This window comes from Epinephelus fuscoguttatus, linkage group LG20 (assembly GCF_011397635.1).
Source record: "Epinephelus fuscoguttatus linkage group LG20, E.fuscoguttatus.final_Chr_v1".
NCBI classification, from domain to species: Eukaryota; Metazoa; Chordata; class Actinopteri; order Perciformes; family Serranidae; genus Epinephelus; species Epinephelus fuscoguttatus.
In genome coordinates, this window is record NC_064771.1 from 24,992,568 (window position 1) to 25,016,783 (window position 24,216).

Sequence of the window (24,216 nt, forward strand, 5' to 3'; positions counted from 1 at the left end):
GAGGACAGCTGCTTCGAACTCTGGAGGCTGTCTAAAGTGCTATGTCTAACCTATGTAACGGCAGTGTTTAACTAAATTTGCTGATTTTTCTTATGTTAACTTTGAATAAATGGGCTAATTGAAGCCTGGTTGTTCAATAAATTAATGTCAAATTGCACTTGCTTTCCGTTGTTGGCCAATTTACATTCCTATTCTCTACTCGAGTACTCTGTAGTACTCTGAAGGAACACTGTGTAGGATTTAGTGGCATCTAGTGAGAATTGCAGATTGCAACCAGCTGAAACTTCTAATGCTCAGCGTGAGCTCCTGGTTAGAATTCAGTGATCAGAATTGTGTTCAGCTGTCCAGACGGTTTTTACTGGTGGCCGAGTTATCCGCAAAGGTCTTAACCTCTGCAAATCAAATGGACTCGGTAATTTAAACCGATAAAAACACTGAATAAAGCAGTTTCACGATACAAATCAGTGTCTCGGATGCTTTTTGGCTCGTTGCAGATGGGGTGCTAGCCTAGCTCTTGCTCATCTTTTTTTTCTCGATAGCTTAAGATCCAGAAGTTCTGGAAGTTTTTACCAGGAGCCAAATTATCCACAGAGGTCTCCTCCTCTTCAAAACAAACATATTCAGTGATTTAAATGGATAAAAACTGAGAATAAAGCAATTTCAAGTTAAAAGCTTAGTGTTTTTCAAACACTACTTGTCACAGAAGGGATGTTAACTATGTTGGCACATGGGAAAATACACATGGCCCTATGTAGAGCCAGTGTTTGGTTTACAGTAGAAACATGGCATGCAACATAGCGATTTCTTGAGACAAGGACCCGCTCCTTATGTAGATATAAACAGCTCATTCTAATGTGACAAAAACAAGACGTTTTTTTATTGTAAGGTGATTATACGCTAAAAAAAGCATACTAACTATATTATATTCCATTTCTGCCAACACATCGCCCTAAATCCTACACACTATACATTTAATGTGAGTACTCAGATCACTATCCTTGGTATTATCTAAAGACTTTAAGTTTCTTTATCAGATAAAATACACATCTCTTTATTCAAGTCATGTGGAAATTGAGTGTAGTATACAATTTATACAGACTTGGATTTCAGTATTCACAAGTCACTAAAAAGGTTGGGCTTATTTGATGTCATCTTGTTGGTAATTAGTTACCAATAATCCCCCTCACTCTCCTTACTAGAAAAAAAGAACAGTAATAGGCAGAGAACAGTGACAGGATCAGAGAAATGGGCTTTTAACTAACATGCAAAGTGATGAATGGATTGACCACAATGTAGACTAATGGAGCCATGGAACTAATTAGGCCGAGCAGAGCTGTGCTTAAATGTAAATGGATTGAGCTGGATGAAACGTAGGAACAGCTGAGAGAATGATGAGGTCCTTCACTTTGGGGTCAATCAATGGCCAAGCAAACACAATCTTTGGGGCCTGTATGAGGTATTTTATCCGTAAGTACTCATGTATTGTTGCATGTATGCAGTATAGTTGTGTTTGTGCTCGGATGTCTTATACATAGTTCCTCCGTGTCATTGATACATATGGCCGACTGCGTGACTTTGCAGAAAAGCTGTAATAAATCTCTAATCATTCTCGTCCCTAGTGCCCAGCTCTCAGACCCTGCAGCTTGGCACCTACCACATGTTTGCTGGCGTGCCCTCTGACTTTGCGGTCCGTGTAGACCGCTTCTGTTGGCCGCGCCTCAAATCTGCTGCTTTCACCTCAAGAATTGCTGCAAAGATAATTAATGCGCTCGGCTACAGCACGTAACCCAGGGGTTGTGCTCCTCACATGGAGCTGTGTGTTTCCTGCGTTCGCTCAGTCTTTATGGCCATGCTGTGACCTTGTAAACATCTGCGGAGTGAAGTAAGTGACAGCAGTTTACAGACTTGGCACATGCATTTCTCTGCGTGTTTGTCTTTGCCTGCTATGCCTCAGTTATGCACAGCAATTATTTTGCGAAAAGAGCTTCCTAGCTAGGAGACCACGGGGTGAGAAGAGCAATAACATCCACTCTGATGCCTACCGGTTGCTGGGATGCAGTTCATGCCCTCTGTTTGGCTCTGTAGGCGCTGCACATCCCGGAATTAATGCGTGCAGAAATGCAAATAACCCACCCCAGTAAAAGTTGACATTGCCTCCTCTGATAAATTTTTCTGCTGAGGTAAGAGACAATTTAATGCAGAATTAGAAGTCACTCTCCGCCACCATTTACATCCTTAATTAGCTGTAATTTCTCTGCACCCATTAGAGAGAGAGAGAGAGAGAGAGAGGACACAATAGAAGAGGAAGAGGTTAAGATGAGCGTGTTGCTATCCCCGGTGCCAGGCTAGTGTGTGTCTGTTTGTGTCAGAGTGTGTGTTGTGTATCGGTGTGTCCTCCCCGGCTAGGTTGCCTTTGGTGATTGATACACGTCTTGCTCAGTCACCAGCCATTGGCACTGGGGTGGATGTAAACACTGATTAGAGAGAGGAAATGAGGCCCTCACTTTGTCCTCTGTGTCAGGGAGCACTGCGGTGGCTGTCTCTGTTTGTCTAGTTCTTTCCACCTGAGCACGTTTCAGAGGACACCGTTAGCTACGCTTTATAGCCATTATTTAGATAGCGACACAACGGGATGCTCCTTTTGCTCTTTGACTGACATGCCCAGCCATGTGCTCAGCAATTCAACTCCCTGCATCGGACAAAGTGCCGACAAGTTTGCGAGTGCACAAAAATGATGACGTGTCAGTTTGTATGAAGGAGAGGTTACACAGGGTTGCTGTTCATATGATAGGAATACACAAGCAGCAAGCAGTAATTTTACTTTCTGTCAATTAAGTGTGAAGTTTCCGTTAAACCACTCTGTCTTTGTTATGCTTTGCATTTGCAATTTATTAATTTCACAACTTATTTACTGTTGGTTATATCTGAGGAAAACCAGGCAGATTCTTGATATTGTTTTTCCAATATCATAAAACGCACACAAGCTGTATGGTGTGGTCTATATGCTCACGTTACTGTTTATATTTCGGGATATTTATCATACTGTTTACCTGTAATGTTACAATACATGCAAATCATGAAACCGGATACTTTCCCCTTATGAAATTATGACAAACCATTCAATTTGGACAACAAATCAGCTTCAACTACTTTGGTGGCGCCTTATCAGGGAAAGAACAGCCCAGAAAGAGTGCTGCACAGAAAACATTTTTCTTTCTTTGCCAGGAAAAATGAACTGTCAACATTTAATGATAGATATTTGCATTGTGATACAAATCGTGTCCTTGGCCCTAAACATAAGATATAGATCCATTTATAATGAATTCAGATAAAGTGTCCTTTTTGCATTCTCGCTCTAATGGATTTGCGGAGCCAGCGCCAGTGACCCTGGTGCAATCGACAAAAACCTGCACCAGTGGATGATCAAGACAGACATCTATCATTCCCTCTCACACCTTCTAAGATGTCGCTGATACTTGGGTGCAAATGTATTTTTTTTCTCCCCCCAACTAAATGTATGTGTAACTTCTGCAGGCTGGCTGACTTTTTTTCATGGTGTTGTGAGAATGTGAGGAAGAAAGGGGGCAAAAAGACATTAGATTTTTTTTTTTTTCCATCATTAAGCTGTGTCTGGGAGATGATGTGCTAGCCGTATGTGGTCCAGGGGAAGTATTTATAGCCCTGCTGGAATCTTGCTGTGCTGCGTTGATAGCAGAGATAATGGGAGAGAATGGGACGCAGCGAACTGTTCTAATGACACCAACAAGACAAGAGAACAGCGAGGATAAATAAATGTTAGCCATTTTCTCTTGCACATCATTTGCATTTTTTCTTGTTAAGGTCACTTATAGACTCAGACAATAACAATGAGGGGGGGGAAAAGCTCTCGCCGAATATAAAATCAGAAATAACAAAAACAGAACTACTTAGTATGCAAGTAATTGATTTTATTTCCTAATAGTGTGACATTCAGTTAAAGATAGTGCCGGTTTTTAATTTTTAGCCGCTTTAATTCCCGTGTAGCTGCTTGAGTGGGTTTCCTTGTGAAATAGGGGGAATACAAACAAGATTTCACTTCATTACACAGGAACAAACTGTACAGAAATTGCACTTACTTATGGAAATGACTGTTAAACATGCACAGCATTACGTGCTCTGCCTGTGCCGAAAATGCTGGAAACATTAAACCATGAGCATATGAGTACAGACAGTGAGCCAGCAAGGAGGACCAATTACCAAGGACTGAGTTTGAGGAGCACTGTTCCCAGGGATGATCAAAAGGGACAACTGATTAAAGAAATACATTGACCTTAAAATGGGCCTAATTTAATCAGGCACTGTTTCTGACTGCAGAAACACACTCTTAATGATAAACTGACTTCTTCTCAGAGGCTCACTGTACCACCGAACTCAGAAAGTAGTCAAACTGCTGACAGATGTAACGGAGTATAACTTTCATTTCATACTTCCATCTGACGACAACAGTAGTTGCAGTAACTTTGCGAAAGAGCGGGTCATTAGTGTAACCTCTGGGCCCCGTTTTGCTGCTGGAAGGTAATGAGAGACAAACAGCATGGTCAGCAGTAGGCATAAGTGCTGGGGTTTATGGGCAGTGTGTTGTGTCCCAGGTTAACACTGATGCCACCATTTAGAGCTCTGTGTTTTAGCACCCGTCTGCTAATTGAGATGACAAAGGCCATAACAATGACATTGTTGGCCAAACGGCCCTCTCTAGACCCGCGTCTGGCTCCAGTCAAGGACGTCCAGCAGGCTGTAAGTGCAACCTTGGAATTTAAGATGGTGCCTGAGACCTTATGTGTATCTGGAAAACAATTAGCGCGGCTCAGGTGGGCCAACACACATTCTCAGACTCTTTTAAGTGCCAGAGCTGCTTCACTTGTTTTGTTTGTTTTACTTAAAGTCACATAAACCACATCCTGCACACACAACAATAGCACATAAACGGCTCGGGGAAAAAAAGCAACTGGAATGGATATTGTGTTGTTGTTACAAAAATCAAGTTAGATTACCTTATTTGTCATTTATGCTTCTCATTACACAGTGAGGCATCCTTGTAAATAGGCTGCTGCTGTAATATGAAACAACATCAATTGACACCCCATAAAACATATATAACGTGTTAACAAGAGATATAAACAAGGCCAGCTGTTGAATTATCTTTGACTATCCTAAAACTGTGTTTGTGATCAATTACGGTTCGGTCTCACAATTTCACATTGAAAACAGGATGTCTTCTGTTACCAGTCTAATAATAGTAATGCATATGGCGAGTGTTTTGATTAACATAATGGAAAAATAGCCCACATAATTTATCTTCTAAGTCCGAGGGAGAGAAAGCCAGATTGGAGCCTGAGGACTCAATCCACCTCAACATATGCTGCCATTGTAAGTCTCTGAATGTGGAGTATCTCGAGCCTCGTTCCCATGATATTTATTGAAAAACATTTGACTTTATGAGCTGCATACTTAATGAATGCCTATCGATGCCGCCGCTCAGCAGATGAGGCTATAATTCTACATATAAGTATCGCAATCACACGTGGGTCTGTAATGTTGTTTCTAATTGTGATCTATCCTAATTTCTGTTTGTCAGTTCTGGACTGAGGCTGGGTAGAAACACCGGCCTTCACCACCATTCACTTTGTTAATTTGCAAGCTATTATAGAAAGATACATTAGCAGTATAGTCATTTTTTTCCTCTTAATGTTAATATTTTCTTTTTCTGTCCCAACCTGATTTTGTTCATGTACAATAAAAGAGACAAAAAGCCTGATCTGTACAGTTGACGGCTGGTCAGCTTAATGAACATGTTTTTCTACTTAGGTTGCACACAATTTCTGAAACAAGCAACCAAGATTTATCTCTTAATATCACTCAGCTTTGTCAAATAGGGTTTGGCAGTATTAAAATTCCCCTACAGACAATACTGCTGTAAGAAAAGCAATGATATAGACAATGTTGCAAAACCCCTAATGGCTCAATTATGCTCCAAGGTAGATACGTATACAGACATGGATGGAGCTTTCTATCTGTACCTTGCTTACTTTGCTTACGGATACGTACAAAACGGAGCAGTACCACTGTGGGGGCAGTATAGTGTAGTCCAAGCCAGATACGACTGTAGGACGTGACAAAGACATTTTAAAAATGTCAGAACAGAACAATTGTGTGATATAGTTTAAGATAGTTTGATAATATAATTCTTTGCCTACATGTTAGTAAGTATTTACTGGCCTTACAGACCACCTCTGTCTTACAATGCTGCTTGCGTTTAAAGGTACAATATTACGACTTCCTCCGTGATTGGCATAGTGGATGTATCTATACCAACATTAAACCAGATGAAAGTGTGTAAATGCATCTGTTTTCATGCCTGAAGGGAGTATAAATGAGCCATAAGTAGCCACAACGCGCTGTTTTACCCAAGGGCATGCTGAGATCAATAAATCAGATCAGTCAGCTGGTATATTTGTTTATATTCAGTAATACGTTTAACTGCCCTCAAACAGTCTTGCCACCGTTGAGATTTATATTTTGTTACCTTTGCAACTGCCTCAATGATTGAAGGTTGATTGTTCACTGTATTTGGAATTTGGTAGTCTTGCATAGGCTACAGATCGGATAGTAGATAGTTTTAAGATCGGAGCAGAGATTTGTGATGTTTCCATCTAAAGTCCCGATTTGTTTATCTCACAGCTTACATACCACTTTGTTCATGTTCTCTGGATCTCCTTTTTCATTTGGTTTATGACCAAAGAATCGCCGAAAAGGCACATTTGCATTCTTTTTACTAACAGGAGTGGACGTATAGGTCATAACCCCCGCCCCCTCCATGTTAGCAGGTATGTTCAGGTGTTTTTTGGATAAGTTCGGTTTTATTTAGTTATTTGATTGTATATAAAGGGGGTTTGATATCCTGATTGACAGCTGTCTGTGCCAATCTGTGTGCTTGCAATCAGTAGTACCGTGGAGATCACTACGGCGCAGACTTTAACTGCTAATTGTGTCATCGGCACAAGATGACAGTGTCTGTATCCAAGATATTTTGGCTTAGTTTTTGTACAGTTGGTGAAAGTGAAGGCGGATCAACCATCTTATATACAGTCCATGCTAATAACATACAGCTTCAGACATATGCATTTTTTTTTTGATACACTACAAGCAAGAGCGCAAAGCAGAGAAAAAGAGACATAATGTAGACAAAATTCATAACAGGCAATGCATAATTGAATATTGTAATGTTATCGTTGGACACATGAGGACCATTATCTTGGCCATGATAATCTCGTAATCTTGCCTAGTGTCAATCCACCTGCCATGTGTCATGGATAGAAACTGCCCCTGCTGGATATGAATGCAGCGTTTTTATCATCTCTTGTATATACAGCTCCAGCCTGATGCGAGTTATGACCGGACAAAAACACAGATGAAATCCTTTGTTGCTACACCTCGCTGTAAGGGAGATGTTGATGTCTGGTCCGGCTCCAGTTTTATACCCAGCAAAAGACAAACATAATTCAAATGCATTGCCTGGCTTATCTTATCTTGTAAGATGGAAAACAAAACCTGGGAAGTAAATCTCATTCATATATTTGTCTGAAAGCAGATCTGCAGTTGCTACTTAACGCTAGTCCATTGGTTTTGTCTGAGTGATTCACCTATCGGAGGAAAGTTAGATGTATTCCACTGATTGTCTAGCTGCAAGGAAAAATCCATCTCGGAGCATCCTGCGGCTGCTGGGCCTTTTATTGACATATCAGATGGGACATTGGAGGAGAAATTGGCCTCATTTGTTTCTCATGTCACCTTAATGGCAGATCTCTTTCAAGGGGCAAAGAATTGACAGGCCCCCAGTCTCAGTGAGCAAACAGCCAAACCTAGTTTATTGGTTTCCTCTTGCAACCACTCTGCCTAATGTGGCTGGCTAGATCAGCCTCCAAAGTTGAAAAGATCCCCCAGAAAATATTAATCAAGTCCTCTGACTGATTGTCTTTGCATGATAAATTATCTGGAAAGGGACAGTGTTGCTATAGCCCCGGGACATTTATCACACACGTAGGCTGAGTTGGGATTCCAGGAGAGAAACGACTGTGCCGACAGAGTGGAAGGGTCAATTAGACATTTTCAGTAGGGATGTACTGTATGTATAGCATCTCAGAAACTGTGATGTTTGAGCTACCAATGAATGACACTCAGAGTTCATATGTTGCCTAACCAGCTTCAGGTATGACAACTATATCTACAGTTATCCACCAGCCATCATCACTGTCAATACTTTTACCAATCATTTCCCTCTCCAGCAGTGTTAGCGTCTTGTTTCCCGGCTTGATTGAAGTTTCTGTGCGTCACTTGGAAGTGAACAGGTGTCAACCTAGCACAGGCACCTCGCAGATGGCAGCATAATTAGCATTGATTCTGGCAGGCTTTCACAGGCCAGGGTCTAGATGGCCGTGACGACCAACTAACCTCCCCACCTCTTGATGGGCTACCTCTGGGACAGATCGAAGCTCATTTTACTCCTAGAGTGGTGCACACTAAAGGACTCTTTAGTAACACACACCATCTGAGGCACACAAATCCTGCTGCATAGCCTCTGAGAGAAAACAACTGACAGTGTAAAAAAATTCTCTTTAGTTGAGTAAAATAAGCCACGGTTAGCGCTTTAGCTCATCTCAAATGATAATGACTTTAGTTGAGAGTATTTCTTTTTTTAATAATTGAATAGGGCTGCAACTAATGATAATTTTCATTATGGAATACTCTATTTTCTTGATTGATTGTATGGTCTACTGTGAAAAATTCCCATTGCAGTTCCCTAAATCCCACGTTAGTCTATTAGGATTGCTTGTTCTATCCAACCAATAGTCCAAAACACTATGGCTGATCCAAATGCTTCGAAGCTTTAATTGTTGCCACAATAATCGACGTCCAAATCTTTATTCGAACGCTTCGGGTTTTGTCTTTTTGCACCTGTAAACTGGCGAAGGAAACTGAAAAGAGGGGTCAAGTGTTAGACATGGAAGAGGCTGGTGTTGACAGCGCAGCTATGAGAACCCCAGTCAAGCAACTAAATCGACTGTCCAACGAGGAAAATGACATGTTAGACGAATTGTAGAAGGTTGCTGTGGTTGGCAACTGTAGTGAAGTGCCCGCTTTGCATTAAGTGATTCGGCCCAATCTGCGGCTGTAAGGAAAATTGCTGAACTTCAGCAAACACTGAAATGAAGTGACTCAGAGAACCACGGAGAAAATTTACAGCCAACGGGATTACTTTAATTGCAGAATACACTCAGTAACACAGGTTGTAGATCATAATGGACATGACAGACAACAGCCCCGCTTTTCCAACTTTTAAATGCCTTTATACTATTTGGGCGAATGGGCGTCTGTTCGTTTGTGTGTGTGTGTGTGTGTGTGTGTGTGTGTGTGTGCAGACAGGTCTGGGCTTATGACCCAATTGTCCCAATAGGTTTGATTTCTTGGGAAACCTAAGTGTTTTCTGCTCCGTTTGATTTCCAAGAATTGGAACTGCGCAAGAACCTCAGATTACCAAAACAATTCCTTTAACAGAATCTCCCTGGTATTCCAAAGTTCACTAACTCAAAAACGACTTCTTATAAGGATTCTTCCTTACTGCGAAATGTGACATCTGGTCCACTGTTTCTAAGACCTCTTGCAACTGACACTATTTTCACATTTGATATGGCATAATACATTATCTGCCTCTACACAGCGTTCGGAGTTATTAAGAAGTGCTCAAGAAGTCCAACCTGGAGTCCTGTCGAATTTCTGAATATTCTCAGGTTATTGTAACCGAAGCTTAAAAGCTCCAAAAATGGTATTCGGGACAACCCTATAAATCACGTAAAATATTAATTTGTTACCGTAGATGACCAGAAACTATTTACATTTGAGAAGAAATGTTGTAGATCCATTTTCCTGTTGATTGACAAGTGGATTAGCCAACTAATCATTTCCACTCTATTATTGATCTCAGTCTATACCAATGTATTGATCCAGAATATTGACTAATCCTAATCCAGATCTGTCCATCCATCTATCCTCTTATTAGATCAGCATTGATTCATAGAAATTTAGACTTATTTTCCCATTATTTATCAATGATCTTAGATTAAATAAGACTAAATATCAGTATTCCTCTAAACAGAATAGTGTTGTCACGATACTGGAGTTTCTAACTTTGATACAACACCTTAAAAAGTCAGTTTTTGATACCACAGGAAACATTACATTTTTGATTAAAAAGATAAATACAGCGTGACAACGACTATTTTTTCTTGGTTAATAGCAGGGAACAACAGAATGACAGTATGGAACATTAATTAGAGTGAGGAAGCGAAGCTGATACTGGTGTATTGATACTGTGGAAAATTAGTATAGAAATCATTACAACAATTCAGAATTTGTTTGTATCGATAAATTGATGCTTTAAACAACACTCAAACAGAATGAAGAATTTAAAGCAATGCAGTGAGTAACAGTATAAATATTGTATTATACAGTGCAGATTTCCAATTGACAGGAGGATAAATAAGAAAAATGTGGCAGCATCCTTCAAAAGCGGACAGCAGGATTATTCTGTAAGTGTGTCAACGTTCATGCCTCAGTACGCCTCCTCCCGCTCGGTATTTGTATGTTGCAGATTGTATGCTGGAACAGGCCAGCACTCTGCACTTCCTGCACTTTGAAATGGATCTCATCTAATCTTATTTCACCGTGTCAAATGGCAGCATGACATGCTGTTTTACTCCGTAACATTTGGTTGTAGCGAACCAGCTGACTGCATCCGATGCGAGGAGTCCCCTTGTTATTATGAACCACTTGTAACGGTGTGTCTGTGGGGTTGTTGTCAGAGTCGGCGGGTCATGCAGACATGTTGGTCACTAATACAATACACAGAAAATTGCTTCTGCTGCAGATGTTTGTTTTCATTCTTGTATTTCGGTGTGTTCAATCCATTACAGGAACGTTTTCTGAATCGTTACACAAATTTACACAAAGACCTTTTAATAACACCCAGTGTAGCTTGAATATGGAATCATAGCAATCTAAATGTCTTTATTACCGCAGCCAAGTGCAGAACACCAAACAGAAACACACATCAGTGACTCATTATAGTCAGTAGCATTAATATAATTGATGATCTTGAGTGCACTTTTCCATTTTCACCCCTTTCTCCAAATTTGTCAGCAGTCAGTCCTTAACAATGAGAACCACCCATGCTGTATACTGCACTGGTCAGGTGTCAGGTTTCATTATATTTGGCTGAGATTTGCATAATGCAAGAGGCATCAAATTAAATTTGCATAATTCCTTTGATTACACTTGTTATTAAATGTGAGTGACATTGATTTACAAAATGGCCCGATATAAGGTTAATGGCTGATGTCACCTTCTTGCGCCTCTGTCTTTTCTCAATTATCATGAGGCTTTGCTCGGCGTGTCATTTATGTTTCTATATCCTTAAGAAACACTGTATGCATCTGTGCCTTCACCTCTATACATTACTCTGCCTCTGTGCTTCAACTACCCTCTTATACCAGGTTTCTGTAATTATGTAAGGCGGAAAGTAATTTAAATAGGATGAACAGCCATAACATTGGTGTGCCCTGGCCCATTTAAGCACATTTACGTGGGCCATTATTGACAGACGGCTAAGTGTCATTTGTCAAGGAAGGAAGAATTGACAGGGCTAAGAAACAGAGTGAAGTAACGGTCAATCAGACCTACTTTACAGTCATAAGGGGGCGAAAAAAAGCAAGCATCTCCGGCGTTTCATTTTCTTCTGGGAGGAAGAGTAAGATCATAATACCTATTTTCATAATAATACAAACAGCCTGTAGGCTACAGAATAAGAGGAAAGGCCATACTCTGTGTATCTGTGCATTGCCTGTCAGAGACAGAGGGGTTTCAATCTCTTTTCCATTTCATCCTGATAGCTCTGCCTTTTATTACCGAGGGACAGGAGCGTTTCCTGAGGTAAAAAGGAGTGCACATTCCCAAGATAAAGTTGGAGGTTTACAGCTATTTCCAGCCGTAATGTATTATTCCGTTAAAGCAATGATCAGGTAGTGTTGGATGAATGGGAGATGTTCAGCACCATTACTGCCTGGCACATCAGTGAGGCATTATTACATTATCGCTGCTCTTTAGTAGGAGATTGGGTGTGTGACCGGGTTCTGAATACACTCATCCCGCTCTCCACGGCGTAAATTGCAGATTGGCTCATTGACTTCAATGATAAAATGTAAAAATTGCCAGTAAAGAGAACATAGACTCAGGTTACTCCTTAGCTGTTTGTCAACGGCAGATGTGACTCAGTTGGTGCAGAGCATGTTAAAGAGTTCCATCTCCCAGAAGTCAATGTCATTTATGCCTGAAACTGCTAAAGCAATAGCTCATCTTGTCTCTGGTGTGTCATACTACACCGCCTTTGTCTGAGATTAAAATTTGCTCCAGTGATGGGCTAAAATCCTAAAATGTCACTTGTAGCCATGGAGCAAAGATTTACTAACAGAACATGTTGAAAGAAAGAAAAAATGACATGTTTAAATTTAAAATGAGATACACTGAAGAGCTGCTCCTGTCAACATCAGAGGAAATCTGCACAAATAATTAACAGTCACAATACATGTCACTAACATCCTTAGGATAATTTGTGTTTGATAATTGACAGCTAATTAATTAAATAATGCGTCAGCCATCCATCCCGCAGACCATGTGTTCAATGTGCGCTTTAGTGCCACATCAAAGAAAAACCTGCAAGCATTATTACTCTGCTTATTAGACCTGGGCAGGTTATTCTGGAAATGGATACCGCTAATGTTATTTCGCATGACACTCCAGAAAAGCATTAATCCATGATAATTACCTTGGAAGGAAGCAAATAAAGACAAACTAATGGCGGGGTTGATCATCAATTTCAAACATTCGACTCAAATGCCCTACATTTTTATGCAGGAAGCGTTCAGTTGCTGTGCCTCTGCTTGGAATGCCTTTTTAAGTGTATATTATCCTGTCCTTGACTGGGGAAGTGCTAGGAGAAATCATTAAAGCAAATTAGACTATTAACATCCTAAAGAGCATTTATCTTGTGGATCAATAGGCTCTCATCTTCTTTAGAGGACCCTTTGGTGTCCTAAATCCATTACGAGCCAGATTATGAGGATAGTCAATTCATTACATGCAGATAGGCCAATAATTATTGACATCATAGGTACCAATAATAATTTCAGGAGTATATCTTTTGCAACTTTTTAAAATTGTTTTTAAAAACCAAAAGACAAGCACCATTTTGAATAAATGAAACGTCTTGAGCTGAATTCATTAAAGTATTCACACAATCTCAGGAGAATCCAGCCGTTCACTGAAGAGGATATTTAAAGCATCCTCTCAGAAAGAAGAAAAAAAAAGAAAGAGAGAGTCTCTTGGCATTGATGCGCTTGTCGTAGATCAAGCAACACTTCACCATATGATTTTTCCTGCTTTGCTGACTGTGTGTGAAGATGCCATACACCGGGAATGGATTGGATCTGCAGTCTACCATCCCAAGATCCGCGATGCTCCAATCAACACACAAGATGTTCAGACATTTACAATTGCATCATTTTGCAGCGCCCTGCGTGTGACGTCACGGCTGCCTCGTTTGTGTTTGCACTCACTCGCATTTGCTTCCCTCGGATTTGTCAACAAGATAAATGGACACACGTACATGTGTTTTCTCACTCTGATTATTATTTTAGGCGTCTATTGTGTTTCACATATGCATTTAAAGAAGAAAGGAATAATCAGATATGTGGCCCAGGAGTCGACGTACACAAATCAGCAGAGCAGCCGCCTCTGACATGATGTTGATTTGATGAACATGATGTGATACCATTATCTCTCCCCGAGCCTTCGCCAGTATGTTGACCAAAAAGGGCATTGTTCAAAAGCCATAAATCTCACCCCCTTACGTCGTGCCAATAATAGCCCTAAATGGGGATAGAATGACTTTCCCTTTTTCATCAGTTGTTATGCTAAAAACTGTAACCCTAAAGTGACCGCTGCCACGCATAATGTGCTGCGCTGTTTGTTGTGCGCTGAAAGGGCGAGCGGGAGATCCTTCTGTTCCCCATATGGCCCCATTGTCTTGGTAATGCCGCACAATGCGCCCCCCTCCAGAGCGTGCTCCTGGCCCTGCTGGTAGAGAATAAACTGTTGGTTTCACAGAGGCGAGCAGGAGGCCCGTGGACACAGAAGTGTGTATGATGTGGGGCTCCCATGCGCGTGGCCGGTCGATTCCACCCCATGGCCTGCGACAAGCCAGCTGGAGAAATGGAAAGCTGAGCAGTGGAGGAGGAATTCTGCACCACAGCAGGATGTGTGTGAAAAGTTTGTCAGAGGTATTTTCTTGGCTTGTATTATAAATAGGGCTGAATGTGCCTTTTGTAGCAGGTTTGGTTGGATTATACCGGTCACCCCTTCTATTATCACTTGTTTTCAAAGTACCATTTAATGACTCGCTCCCTGTCACACAAATTTCACATCCAATTTTGAATTTCACTGTCAATCAATTAAGGCAGCCGTGAATTTTGCATTGATAACAATGTAAAAATAAAACAGCATCAACGTGTCAACTGCGTATCTATTTAGATTAATTCAAAACATCATTTTTGATTTGTGCTTTTAGACACACTCCATCAACAAATAATTACAGCCACCTCCATCAACAAATAATTGTAAATATTTTAATTTATTGATTCATTAGCTATTGGCACAGCAGCAGAGCGTCACTGTGGCTGCGTGCTTTGTGTGGGCTGTGTGAATATTCCCTCCATAGCTTCCATTGTCTGGCCCCTGGTAGCACTGGAGCTAAACTAATCAGTCAAGGAGTTGCTGAGTAGACAACAACCACCCCGGTGCTAAAAACGAAAACAGACCATTAAAACACTAACTGGCCTTACCAGAGCACTGTCACATTTCAGCTGCTTTTTCAACCTACACTTGGCAGAACACATGTAGAGCTGCAGCTAACGATTCTTTTATTATTAATCTGACCATTAATCTTTTGATTGAAAAAAGGAAATAGTGGAAAACAGTGTCCTAGAGCTTAATGCAGTGTCTTCAAATATGATTTTTTTTATCAAACCAGCAGTCCAAAACTCAAATATATACAGTTTATTATTGTAGAAAACCAAGAATACATTCACTTTTAGGACCAAAACTAAAGCTGTAGACAGTACGTTTTTGGCATCTTTACCTAAAAAAAACAGACGTAAGATTACATAATTATTAATCAATTATTAAAATAGTTTCCAAATAATTTTTGGTGAATTGACTGATTAATTGACAAATCATTTTCAACACTGATGCATATGCACTTAGAGGCTGTGGTAGACTTTCTCATTGTCTGTTATTTTGAAATCCTATCATAATCTATTACTACCCATCATTTTAATATTCATTTTTGAATGATAAGACAATTAATTTTCATTCATTCTTTTAAATGTTTTAATAATTAATACACATTACAAGCTTATAGACTATGCATTTATAAGGGTATGGTGCTATTTGTTTAAGTACCCTAGCACAACTATGACGCAAACATGTGTGCATGGTGAAGTTGTGGCCTGTTTTGATGGTTACGTAACCACTGTTCTATGGTGACAGGTTTACATACATTAGTCAACTGTAACTATAAATGAAAGGAAGTTTTGCTGCCTTGTCATATTTACTAGTTAACAGTTAGCAGCTATAGACGATAAGAAGAAAAAAAAGCTACTACTTTTAAGATGGAATGCTTTCTTGTATGTTGCACAATGCAGGAGCTTACATTGTGAGTCAATTAAACTGTAAATGTTGGTATGACAGCTCTGATCATTTCATCTTTTTGTTGTCTCTCTTGCATGACATATGCTTTAGTGACGGTTGGATCTTCAAGCGCTTAAAAAAATGTTTATAAATTTCAACCAAAATATGTGACTGCGAAGATTTTATGTCATCAGTTGGAGCAAAAAAATGAGATCCGGCAGCACTACACCACTGACATGTAGAGAAAAAATTATCAGAGACACGGACAGTGTAAAGAAACTTTTGCGATGGTATGTAGCGATGTAGCTTACCAATTCGACGACTAAAGCCAACTACACAATGAGATCATGAACGTGAGCTCAAAGACAATAGCTAATTAATATGCACACGCCACCAACTGGACAGGGTTGTGAATTACCTGAAGTCACGGTCGATCGCCCTGAGTGTTCTAATCTGTCAAAATGACAGATGGCCTTCAGATTTTTCTGCCATTGTTAAATTCAGCCTGTGATGGAAAATATTCATTTAGCATCACGCCATAGATGCATTTGTGCTTCTGCTCAGGGTTTTTCTTTTTGTTTACCACATGAATATCCCTCTTGTATTTGGCTTTGTGTCTTAATAAACATTTGGCGTGGACATTAATGAGCGCACAGTGGAGACATGGACCAGGGAATCTGTGTGGATGGAGCTGGAGGCTTTGGGGATGTAAGGGTCACCTGGTCAATGAATATGAAGGCCCCTCTTATTATAACTTTGTCAATGACAAATAACAAACTGTTGGTATATGAAATGCTCCGTTGTATCATTTTGTGGAGGACAAGGGACATTTTAAGCTTGGCTGCCTGTACACCAGCCTTTGAGCTGGCCCTGGAAAAGCTGTTTGTTTGACCCTAAGGAGTGAGAATTGACAAAGCAAGCCGGGAGCATTTGTTTCATCTGCTAAGCCATAGATTGAAAATGATTTCCCAATGCCCCGTTTGAGATCCCCGTGAAGGGGGTCATCAATTATTTCCTGATACGTGACACAATATTGTACCTATTTTACTGACCACTGCTTTCTGGTTGGTCAGATAGCATCTCTTTTATCAGCCCATTATTGATGGTGAATGGAAGCACAGTAAACAGACCTGTGGGTTTATTTCTACTTTCTCTCTGCCAGGGCGCTGCAGCTCTACAGGGTGAGGAGTGAGGTCAAAAGCACAGAGGATAAAGAAGATGACAAAACTCACAATAGCATTACAGTTGTCTTGTATGAGTGCAAGAATTTAGATGTCCTGTCCAGCTGAAATAATTGGTTAATTAATCGATTAAGCAATCAAAAAACACTTATTAACCATTTGGGTAATCAGTTAATTGTCATTTTTCAAGCACAAATGCAAAAAAAAGATTGGTTTCAGCTTTTTAAATGTAAGCGGTTTGCTGTTCTTTATAAAAAAAACAGGGCTGCAGCAAATTATTTTTTTATTATTGATTAATCTGTTGATTATATTTTTCGATAATTGATGAGTTTTTTGGTCTAGAAAATGGCAAAAAAATGGTGGAAAATGTTGATCAGTATTTCCCGAAGCCTAGAATGATGTCCTCAAATGTCTTGTTTTGTCCACAACCCAAAGATATTTAGTTTACTGTCATATAGGAGTAAAACAACTAGAAAATACATTTAAGAAGGTGTAATTTAAATTTTTTTTTTTTTTACTTTATTGAAATGAAATTACCCAAACTGATTCATAGATTATCAAATAAGTTGCTGAATAGTCATATATGACGGTTAACTAAGTTTTGGTCTGTTGGTCAGACAAAAGAGGACATTTAAAGACACCACCTTGGACTATTTTCTGACATTTTATAGACAAAAATTATAAATTGATTCGTCAAAAAAAACAAAATCTTCATAATTAAATACCCATTAGTTGTACCTTTAAATGCTTCACTGTAAAATATCTTGATCTTTTTAATAAAAAATGCCTCAAACTGCAGAAATAACACACTAATACCTGTTTATTCAACCCATTTCTACACATATACATCACACCAAAGAAGAAAAAAAAAGACAACTGGAACAATTGCAAGACATTCATACACAATGAAACTCTTTTAGGCAATGCTGTTTAATCTTCATTTTGCTGGGAGAAGTGTGAGTCTGCTGAAAGCACACTGTTTTTTGAGCAAATGGAGTTCTAAATTGCTTTTTTTAAGTACCATGCGCCAGGGTAATGTCTAGAGGTACCGACACAGCATTCCGGTGGCAATGATTTATGGTGTGGGGCAGCCACAAATTGACTTGTATGCAAGAAATGTAAATGGAAGTGGGACATTTGATGGAGAAGCTCATTTCCAGCCTTAAATGTTTTAAATTAACCACACAAACTCACAAGGCAAAATGTTAATGGGCATTTTTTCACTTTTTTTTCTCCTCCTCATTCTTTTTCTCTCCCTTAACTTAATCTACATTACAGGTCAATTTATTATACAAACAGTAATATTGCTCTAGATTTGCAAGGATCAATGGATTTGACAAAGGGGATTCATTTCAGGAAATAAACCTTTGAAATTAGCCAGGGAATGAGGTAAATATTTGAAATGATATATGTTTGGAACAGGACAGTGTAAATTACATAAAGGTGCCACCAGAACAAAGAGAACACCAACAAAGACAGCCGTGCAAATCCACTCATTCCTCAACTAGACTGTTCAACACACGTTGGACTGCAGTCCTCTTCCTTTCCTGGAATGTAGTACTGTAATATATAATCTTATATCAGTGTTTTAAACACAGTACAAAGGAACATTTTTGCAGATCCTGATAGGGATGCACTGATACTGATGTTAAAAAATGACAATGTGACTGATAGCCAATGCTGATAGTGAATTTTTGTTGTTGTTTATTTCCCCTTTTGTTCTAGGAAAACAAAGAAGTCCCTATTATAAAAAAATAACTGAACTGTTCTTTTTACATTATCTTTAAATGAGTGCAAATTTAGTTTCAGAAATTTATGAAATTACTTCTAACTCTGTCACATGAAAAAAAAAGAAACAAAAAAATAGTACATCATCATCTCCTCTCTAATATCATTTCATATTGCTGTAAAACAACGACAAATTTCTCCTACAAACAACTGTATTTATTCAAGTTTCTTGCAAAAAAACGAAACTTTCCAAGATTACATTTGAACACATCATGATAACGTGTAATTAAGCTTCGCCCAATACTCATTTTTACTGAACAGAGCTTGAATGCATCATAATGTAACTCAATGGCATCTCTGTTAGCTGTTACTGTAGTTCCGGCCACCAGCTGCTAACAGCTAACAGCTAACGTTAACCAGCTCTGCTGCTGCAGATTTCAACGCGATTTGTTGCTCACAGAATAGCATTGTGAGAGAAACAATAGGTTGCTAACCCTGAATCGTTGACGGTGGGTTTACTGCGTCCTTTCGTTCCAAAGGCTTCCCGGGGAAAATCTCTGTTCATCCCAAACAAGTTTTTTATTGTCTCAGAGAAGACAGGACGCTGTTAGTGTCAAGCCCTTCTTATTAGCTATTGATGTGACACAATAGAACAACATCGGCCTATGCCATTGGTGAACGTCATTTTAATCGTCGACTGGCCAGTGGCAGTCAACATGGTGATTATCAGCCGATACCAGTGGTGGGGGGAAACAATCGATACAGCATAGTATCGCAATATTTTTCTGTGGCAATATCGTATTGTTACACAGCGCCAAGTATCGATTTTTCTTTATTATAGAAATTATTAATATTACTTTGGCTAGCCTACTAGAATAATATAATCAGTTGCTTTTTCAGTCATTTTGCTTTTTACATTTTGCTGCTGCAAAACATGGATGAAGTGAGACGAACAGACTGAAAACTTTATCTTATTAGATAAAACAGATGTTGACAAAATTTTTTCTTTGGGGACATAATTTACAGTTGAGCAAAGGTAACATCACAGTATATTTCATCGCAAAACTCAGCATATTGCAAAATATTTAAAATCGCAATAATATTGTATCCTGATAATATCGTATTGTGGATCCTCTGATGATTCTTACCCCTGGCCGATGCCGATATTTGGCCCATAAATCAGTACATCCTTAAATCCTGATCTATTGATTATTACTTAATAAGAATGGGGGGAAAATTCAATACAGTAAAGTTCAGGAATATTTTTTGTGATGATATTGTATTGATTCACAGATACCAAGTATTGATTTTTGATTATATAAATTATAGATATTGCAAATAAGTATTAAAAGTTTTGGTAGCCTACTGGAATAATACAATGAATTGCAATTCCATTCCACTAGGTACATTTTGCTGCAATAAAAATGATTTAAATGAGATGTGAAGAGACTGAAAACTTTATCAGAAGTTGACACAGTTTTCCTTTAGGGACACAGTTTGAAGTTTGAAAAAAGTAACAAATCTTAATATATGTTCAGACTACTCAGCATATTGCAAAATGTTTAAAATCGCAATAATCGAGACTAAAGTATTGTAATATCTTATCGTGTGGCCTCTGGTGATTACCACTCCTGTTAATGAACTGCTTTATGAAAATTTTCATTTCGTGTTCCATTATAGCTGAGAATCAAATCTTCCAAACTTTTTAGCCTCATTCATTCATCGCACATGAGAGTGTAGCTGGATAACAGGACGGAAGAGTGAAACATGGAATCAGTGTGCCCTCAGGCTGAAGAAGAAGTGGCCTGGAGGGAGAAATTGTTTTCTAATAACAAGAGCTTCTGGTCCCCCGAGGGACAATTACAACGTTAGCTCCCTTGTCAGAGTAAAAGCCGCTTTCAAGCTGCTCCTTTCATAATGCTATCATGTTTGCCCCTGAGATATGCCCGTGGTCCTCATGTCTCTGTCTCTTTATTTCTCTCTATCACTATTGATTGAGGGGCCATTTATATTCACAGTAGGGGGTCTTAATTATGAGTGTGAGTGAGGCCAGCCAAATAGGGCTAAGTGGTAACAGGGGGCCAATGCCTCTGCCACAGGGCTCTTTACCTATTTAACATTCAGCGCCTCACTCCATGATCATTGGCAGTACACTTATAAAATCAACGTTGCTCAGTGGAATAATAACAGTTTTTGAAGTGGCTTCAGTTAAGCTTGTATTCACCACAAAAATTGGGATTCTGCGTGTTACAATTGGAAAACAATATAGATGTAATCACACAGGGATTGCTGTGTGACACCATTTATGAGCTTTGTAAAAACCCTATTATTTCGTATAATTAACAATCATGGTTTTTTTGTGGTTGCCATAAATCCCTGGGTTGAATTTTCTGTATGGGTTGAAATTTCTAGACACCTCACAATTTGATTTGATTTCAGTTCAGAGGGCAACAGCGTGATGATGAAATGATTATCAGTTTGTCTTGATGCATCAAAACTTTTGATTTTGTACATGATTTATTTTTTGTCACTGTAGCTATCTAATCCTTTAAAACAGCATATTTGTAATAATCCATAATTAAAATAAAACAGTGTATCCCCTACCATTAGCTTGGGAGAGGGGCAGCTTGTCCACAGTTTTCCTGCAGTTTTCTGTCATGTACGGTAATGCTAGCATCTCTCCTCTCTCTATTCCGACGAGGGCGGGGCTCCACTCAACTTGTTATGTTATGTGCAATGACACGGCCATTGTATTAAATTAATACAATAGTTGTAACAAATGAAAGGTACGTTAACAAGACACAGTGACACACACCAGAGTATTATTTTTACGTTGCCAGTCACCGCCAGCATTTTTGATCATATTCACTAATTTTTAAAGACCTGCAGAATAATTTGTTCTTTGAATATGCAAACAGTATATACATGAATCTAAAGAAGAGACCATCTGGTTTTAAAGACAAAAAAACATCTTATTCTATCTTATTCCATTTCTTTTTTATCAGCACTTGAATTTGTGCATTTTTATATAAAAAGAAAATTTCTCACAAAGAGCTTTTTTGTCAAAGACTGTTGTTTTCAAGTACAAAATCAATTTCACATTTACATTTATATATTCTCTTTGACATAGTGGAACACGTTGTCACGTTCAGTGATCGTTCAGTGTTCTGTTGTCCCCCTCTCCTCTGTGGTCGACTCATCCGTCGCCGTCATTGGGATGCAGTTTCGTCCCACCGAACTCGTTTGCTTCTTCGTCCAAATCAGATTCAGAATGTTGATCAAAACAGGAATTATTGGAGGCTGAGTCCATCAACAATTTTCCAACGGCATTGGATCTTCGCCAGTGGATCTTCATCTTCGTTTGTCATGGCAGTGCTGCTCTGTTTCACAAAATGTGTAAAAGCGCCCCCTATCTGATAACAGTGAAAACATTGGAAAAACCCCCAGAATATCTCGTCAATGGCGGTTAAAGAGTTTAAATGGTTTCCATACTAATTTTCCGCAGTATTGATACGATAAATACTACTTTATCATGCTTTTCTCTTTAACAGCGAGTTGACACAAACACCACACTGCCCCCATAGCCCCGCCTCCTCTCACTAACTCGCATTACTGTCTTTTCATTACTTGTCTCATTCGCTCCGGTTGCATATCAGCTTTTGCGTCACAGTTTTGTTTGTTTTTTTAACTTGCAATTCATTGTCTATTGAATGTGTGACAATCTCAGAGGCTTTTGAACATGAGCGCTACGGCAAGAATATTGTTTTCATTAATGTAAAGTTTTAATTATTGTTACTGTTTATTACAGTCATTCTGCTGCTTTCTGCTACTAACCAAGACAAGAAAGGTAGTCACTGTTATGTTAAAGACTTGTTATATTTACCTTTTGATGAAGGGTTGAAATGTTACCCCCTCAATGAAAATTTGCCATTAGAAATGGAATCGAATGTCGAAAATTTCAAGGTATTGTTTTGAAGTTCTAGTATTGTGATGACACAAGTGTGCAGGCGATCGTAATGTCAAGAATTGTTTTTTAAATTTCAGATTATTGACTTTCCTGCACCAAGACATAACCTTTCAAGAGAATATCGCAATGCGTGTAAGAGTCGATATGTCCTCAATTGATCCTTTTGTTTTTTGGTTTGTTTAAAGACTTGTCCTGCTTAAGAGAAAATACTAAACCACAGTCAACGCCTTTTCAAGTGTGCTCTTTATTATGTGCCTGTGCTGGATTATCTACTGCTAAGTGAAAATATTACAGAATACACATCCATTTGCTCTTTCATTTTTTTCATCTTCGATATGGCAGTCCCCACGAGAATAGCAGCATTGAGACTTTGCCTCCTCTTTAATTTAAAATCCCCTTTTGCAGTTTGGCAAACTGAGACCATCCAGCCAGTAAATGTTCTGGCTGAGTGTTAAGTCTCTACATTTCAGTCAGCCGGGGAAATGAGCTCAAGCACGGCTCCTAGTGTTGTGGTGGCTTCAATCTGCTGATCACACATACAAAATAAACCCTTCATTTTACCTCTCGCACAGTACAAATTCTTCCTCAAATGACAGCTGGCAGACAGAATAGCTGAATACTTCTTATTACTGTGTGTGTGTGTGTGTGTGTGTGTGTGTGAATGGCGTTTACTTGTTCAGTTCATTCGCTGGACTCTTAAATATGTATAATAGCTTTGATTAAGAAACATCTTTCACTTGTGGTTGCAGTTTGAAATAACTAGACTCCTTCCTTTCGACATCTGACCTTAGAGAAGACTGAGAGCGTTTGGGTTCAAGGCCTCTCTCTGTGTGGCAGTGCTCAGTGGTGTGGCCACCATGGTTGAGGCGGTGGTCCAGGGGTCACGTGGTGCCTGGCTCATAGGCCTCTGTATCTGCAGCCGCTGACAGGGGGACATTGTGTTCCTCTTTTTTTCCTCGCTTTAACCAGTCAGCCATGGCTTACATGGTTTGTTGTGGCCCCAAGATCAGAAGGAGGAAGCTGAATAATGTCTTCCTATTCTTTAAGGGGAGGGCCACGGTTGGTTGATTATAGAATAGCTTTGACAGACCAGAGGGAACTATGGCTTTTGTCCAATTCCCCACACAAAGAAAGGTAAGTTCAGAAAAGAGCTTGGGTTGGCTTTTTTAAGCAGATGCTGGCTGGCCTACTCCTCATCATGCCATCATAAACTTATAATGCCTTCAGGGACTCCCACCTATGCAGGCTGTCAAAGGACAAGCAGCACCACTCACGCTCTTAAACAAAGGCGTGAGTCATTTTGATCCAAGGCCAGCACGAAGGGAAGGAATGAATTTAGAGTTCAGACAAAGAAATCTTAATTAAATGTAAATGAATTTTGCATATGTTTTAAATCTAAGTGTAAATCATTTTTTATTCTTCTTTTAAATTTGTGCAGGGTTCCCATAGATCCTTAAAAAGTCGTAAAAGGCATCAAATTAATTAATCTAAAAATAATAATGTCTT